This window comes from Nanorana parkeri, unplaced genomic scaffold (assembly GCF_000935625.1).
Source record: "Nanorana parkeri isolate BGI_ZX_2015 unplaced genomic scaffold, ASM93562v1 scaffold328, whole genome shotgun sequence".
NCBI classification, from domain to species: Eukaryota; Metazoa; Chordata; class Amphibia; order Anura; family Dicroglossidae; genus Nanorana; species Nanorana parkeri.
Genome location: NW_017306596.1, coordinates 835579 through 841905, shown reverse-complemented (window position 1 = coordinate 841905; position 6327 = coordinate 835579).

The window sequence follows — 6327 nt, the reverse complement described above, 5'->3', positions numbered from 1 at the left end:
ACTTACGAGTATAAATTAACTGGGTCTCTTTTAACAGTTTTTTGCTCTCCATTTTGAGAGGCAGGAGGCTGGTGACTTCAAAGACAGGATTATGTAAGAAGATTAAAAAAAAACTTGATCTAATGTCCATGTTTGAAGTCATGCAAGTCGGGCCTCTCAATAGGCAAGAGTGCAGGTGCATTTAGCTCTGGGGATGTTTAGGGAGAGAGGTGGTCTTTAGGTTTATATATATTGTGCGATAATCTTTCCAGATGTATTTAAAGTTTGTTTTTAGGCTTTGGGCCTTTGTTCCTCAAATTAATATGTTAATGTTCTCTCTACACCACAAAGAATTTGCATGTGTATACATAACCAACATTTGTGAACTGCTGTCATGTAAAATGGGTTTTCCCAAGCCAATCTATCAAGCTACAGCTGAGCTGCTCCTAAAGAGTGTTAGAACAAATAATTGACACTGTAATCTTAGAAAAATGGAGTAATCACGGCTTTATAAAATGCATATATTCAACTGATTTCAATCCATAGAAGACTGGCTGCGTGCTGAAGAATTGAACATTTAATTGCTGTTTCAACAGTTTTTGCTTAAATACCATGCAAATATAATAAACATCTAACATTGTGACATTGAAAAGATGGGAACTATAATTGCAAAAGGATTACCAAACCATAAAGTATGGAATTACCAGATGATCCCTCACTCTAGTCTATTCAGTGCCATGCATTGTGGCAATAGGTAGGTGGATGAATATCATTTAGGCACAAAGATCAAATGATAATAGCATACATTTAGACCTGCACATAAGTATATTCAAATCATTAAAGTAACAATTTCTGTTCTCCAAGCATGCAAACATAGTGCCTTCATTATCTGCTCCATCGACTGTGTCAAAAGCACTTCTCCTTTATGCAAACTGTGCTGTCTAAGCAAACTAAAGAATGCTGGTACTGATATGCAAATTTGGACTTTTTAATGAAAAGTCCACAGCTAAGCCCTCATATCCACCTCTAAGTACTTTCCCTTCAGTGATACATGACAGTCACAGGAAAGAAGTGAAATAAAAGCGATGGACCTACAAAGTTTGTCCCATTGGTGTGACTGGCCAATCAGAATGTGAAAGAGTTGGTATAGGTGATCAGACTACCAGAGAGGCAGCTTCTACATTCCAGAAAGATCTCTACTGTCTCCTTGATTTGTTGTGTCAAATTTCAGGATTGTGAATTGAAGCACCACACTCTGTTTAAATGTTCAGATACATATTTACTAGGGATGCACCGATGCCTGAATTTGGTATCGAGTACGATTATCAATATTTTTTTTTTCAGTACTCGAAGATAACGATTACCAATACCAGAAGTCCCATAAAGGAAGTTGGGCGGCGTGTAATGACTCTCCGCCCGGCTTCCTGATTAGCCGGGAAGCTGAGCGGCGTGTAATGACTCGCTACCCGCCTTCCTGATTACCTGGGAAGGCGTCTTTATGCTCCCTTGTCACCAGGTGATGAGGAAGCATTGAGCTGGCTTTCTGGCCAATCCGGAAGCTAGGGGTTAATGACTCGCCACCTGGCTTCCTGATTGACTAGCTTCCCGACCAATCAGGAAGCCTGGCGATGAGTCATTACACGGCAGCAGGCTTCCTGATTGGCCAGGAAACCGTCTCCATTCTCCCTGGTGACGAGTGAGCATGGAGCTGGCTTGCCGTCCAATCAGGAAGCCAGGCAGCGTGAAATGATGCATGACGCCCTACTTCCTGATACCAGAAGTTCGGGATAGGCATCAGGAGCATTTGGGCAAGTACGAGTACTCACCCAAATACTCGGTTTCGGCACCGATACTGATACTAATATCAGTATCGGTGCATCCCTAATATTTACTCAATGTAGGGTTGAGGAACATTATAGAAATAGCTAACGCATTTTGGGGCATATATAAATACCCCCTTCATCAGGACTTACTAAGGAAGAACATGTATCAGGACTGTGATGACTCAAAATCAGTTTTGTCCAGTGTTTGAGAAGGCACAGACCTCTTCTGCAGATGTTTTGGCTGCTTGGTAAGCCTTGATGAAGGAGGTATTTGTGTAAGCCCCCGGAACATGTTGGCTATTTTTATACTGTCACCTTGAAGTGCATTATTCTACCTAAAAACCATCTGCATGACAGAAAAAATCTATACGTATGGTCTAGGGATGCACTGATATATCGGCGCTGAAACATATCGGCAGAAAATGGCACTTTTGGCATAAGAGCCATGTTTCGGCCGATAAATCGGCGCATCCCTGGTTTCTTTTCTCCCCGCTGGGCGCTGTTCCAGCGGGGAGAAAAGAAAGTGACAGCCGGCCGAGCACTGCAGGACGAGAGCGCTGTGAGCGGCCGGCGTCTCCTCCCACACCGCTCAGCCGCCTATCACAGTCCGGCAGAGCGGTGTGGGGGCGGAGACAGCACTGTCACGGGAGGCTGGGCTTTCCTCTCTACACCGCTCGATCAGGCTCCTGTGACAGCGTGTCAGAGAGAAAAGCAAGGTACACACACTCAGTGATCAGTGATCGCTGAGTGTGTGTACATAATTGAGGATATGGTATGTTAACTATATCCTCAATTATGAATGAATGGGAGGGATCTGCATCACCCCCATTCATTCATAATTGTAGTTATACTAAACATACAATGTTCTCATGTTATCAATGAACAGGAGCACTCATAGAGGATTCCTGATCATTGACAACAGGGGACACAGAAAAAGAGATTGAGGACTCTGTGTTCTCAATCTCTTTTTCTATTTTAAAAGGGAAATATCAGGGGTCTGTTTAGACCCATAATATTTCCACAAAGCCCCTAAAAGTAAAGTAAAAAATAAATATGTTTAATAAAAATTGAATTAATAAATAAAAATAAATATAAACAAATTAAAAGGTTTATAAAAAATTAAATATTTAAAAAAATTTTAAAAAAACATTTTCGGTTTCGGCCTGACATTTTTTTAAAATTTTGGTTTTGTTTCGGTTTTAAAATTTCCATTTTGGTGCACCTCAAACTTCAAGCATCCAGTTTCTCATTTCTCAAAAGTAAATTATTAAGATTTTTTTCTAATATAATAATTTTAGATATAATATTAATTTAAAGGCCATACACCACATTTTCCCCTGAGGTTGCACACTGCTTCCCTCCCCTGAAGGTCTTCCACACTGTACTATATGCTTTTTTTAAATATTTACCTGTTCCTAAAGTCTTTAGGCTGGTCACGTGACACTTATCTTTGAAAGAAATTCCCTTGCCTCTTCTTCTGGTGACAACCATGAAATAACATGAGCTGTCTTTGCTGACCTATTGTGTAAATGCAGGGTCCCTGGCAGTTTTGTTGACCCTCTTGTGTCTAGTTTCAATACTTTGATTCACTGACACGTACCGAGCATAAAGATCAGGAAACTCAGAGTGAACTCAGAACTCCTGAACTGCCTATCTTCAGGTCAGTGACTGAAAAAGTATTGAAGCCATTGGATTACCTTGACAACTAGAAACGGGGTAGGCATGGCAGCCTCCATGTTTCTCATATTATAGGTTCCCTTTAAAGCAAAAATAGACCAGGCCTTATATGTTTTTTCCTTCTCCTGGATTAAGGAAGGTTTAGAGGTTCTAAAATTTAAGAGTTTTTCTTTCCAAGTCTGAACTGAGTGGAGATGTGTCTTTTTCAACCTCTGAAACCATTAAATAATGCTGTATTGCTTCCTAATATGAATGCACGGCTAAGAATCATGGTCATAACTACACTCCTTTGGGATCCAATGCAAATTTCAGTATGTAGTCTGCAATGTCTCCTCCTAATTAATTACAATAATCATACACAAAATGTCTCCAGCAATAAAGCTAATCTATAAGCAGGAAGAAATCCTTTAGCTGAATAACACAAAATGATGAAACATCCTCCGGTGCCATATAGCAGATTATTGAGTATTCTTGACCCTAGTGCACAGTGGGGCCACCAAGACAATAAGCCCTGAAGATTTTGTTTCCACTGCTTGTAGAATATGTACATACCTTTGGGAAATTCGTGTGCAAGTGTCCATTACCTGTTAAGTTTTTTTTTTAATGGTAGAAGATGTATAATTAGCAGTTGTGGTTTAATTCAAGTCTTAAAGATGATTTTATATACTGTATCTATAAAGCAGTATTATGAACACAAGCCTATATACATTTTCACATTTCTTAGTGGCTTATAAGGAACACAATCATTACTGTAGCCATTTATGTTTGTAATACTGATTAACCACAGTGGTTATAAATCTGTAAAAACATATCAAGCTCTGCGGTGCTTGTCCCTTTTTAAATCTAAATGAGTCAATACGTTAAGTCTGTAATCATACAGTACTGTTAACTGTAGAAGATCTTAAAGGTGGGATAAGATGGTAAATAACAGTCAGGATGGTAGTTCTAGTCCCTAGTTAACCAACCATATTGTGAACATACCACTATCACGGCTGATGTAGACTTTGCCCTTTCAAGGCAATCTTCTTCACAGCTGGATATGACATTCTCATTTATTTCCAATGGTGGATGTAATTTCCCTTCTATACATGTATACCATTGTGTAACTTTCTTGTTCTTAATCGGTGTATACTATATAGAAATGGCACACTTTCCACATTCCATGGTGTTAAGTAAATATATACAATGGCTATAGGTTGACTACTTTTGTACAGTACCATTTGTCTTGTAGCCTTAGTTCAGCATTCTTTAAGATGTTGGTTAGTCAGAAGCTGATTCTGCAAACTATAACTGTGTAAACAAACAGCATATTTTGACATTACCACTCTATTGAACACAAACTATCATATTAAGCTCAATTCCCATTTGTAATTATCCACCATCCTAGTAATTCCCTGTCCAGTTGGTCAGCTACTTCACTTGTAGGCATTCATTTTGTCTGAGATGTCTGTAGCATATGGACATTCAATTTGTTGTTTTTTAAAGATATTAGCTAGCGTTGACTGGTGACCTATAGCAAATGCACTCAGCCTGTGCTCCTTTGCATTTATAAAGCCACTGATGCACCTTGAAAATCCTATTACAACAGTGGGTACATTATCCCTTAAATCTTCCTATTAAATGGAATGTGGAACGTCTCCTATACATTCTTCAGAATCAATGGACGTGAAATGATCAGGCTGTCTGAGGCCTTAAAAGATTTTTGATTTTAATTTACAATTCTGTTGCCTAAATTATATTGGGGGACTTCTCTTAAATCAATCCACAGATACATAAGTAGCCCATAGACATGAGTTAATAGTTGTCCCACCTAAGTGTTTGAGGACAAACAGATGATGATTTCATGTCTGTAGGGGTAGAAAACAGCTCTTAGGAGAACATTGATTGAATAGGTTAGCAGGCCGTGCCCTCTACTTTTCTCCCGCAAAATAAGAAGCACAGGTAACGAATGCCTATGGACTTCTCTTCCTTCCCCTGACCTCTCTTCTAATTTAAAATTAGAAATCCCCTTCCATCTACTGTACTTTGAAATAAATGTGCTTGGTCAATAGCACTCATAAGGTTTGTTTACATGAGGGCTGTTGGTTCATGCCTGTATATCAGACTGCCCTCTAATTTCTAAAGCTAATTTACGTAAGACAAACTGGGTATGTCACACAATTTGATTTTCCAGATAAGGGAATCTTACACGAATGTTCCTTTGAATGTCAGCTTTTAATTAAGAGTAGAAATTAGATAAATAATCTGCATCTCTGAGGATATGAATGATTGAAATCCCAAATCAGCAATATGTTGTGATACATGATCGAAATCTGACTGATATGAGCAAAATGTTATAATCCAACAATCGGTCAGTTTGTAATTTAAATGATCTATTAGTCTATTTGTCAATTCCATAATTTAAAAAAAAAATGCAATTTTTTAAATTGCCCAATGAAGTTTCAGAATATCTGGGATGTTTGATGTAATCTCCCTTCACTCTCATGGGAGACAATGCATCTTGATATAGGTGTTTATAGGGAAATCCATTACTATGTTTTTTTCTGTATTTTACTTTAACTCACCCACTTTGTTGTACCCAATATTAATAATGAGACATATGAGATAATAGTTTGCTGCTAAAGTTTCCATTTATTGTTGTTTCTTGATATCAGACTTCTATGTTTGTTTCATCACAATTGCTTTAGTAATACATTCTGTACATTTTTTGTGTGTTTAATCAACAAACTAAAAAAAAAATGTTTTTACCTTGATTGTTTATGTACCTGAGCACCAATTTCAGGGCATTTTTGCCATGTTTTAAATTCTTGGATCAGTGTTACTGTGTAAAAATAAATTCGCCCAAGGC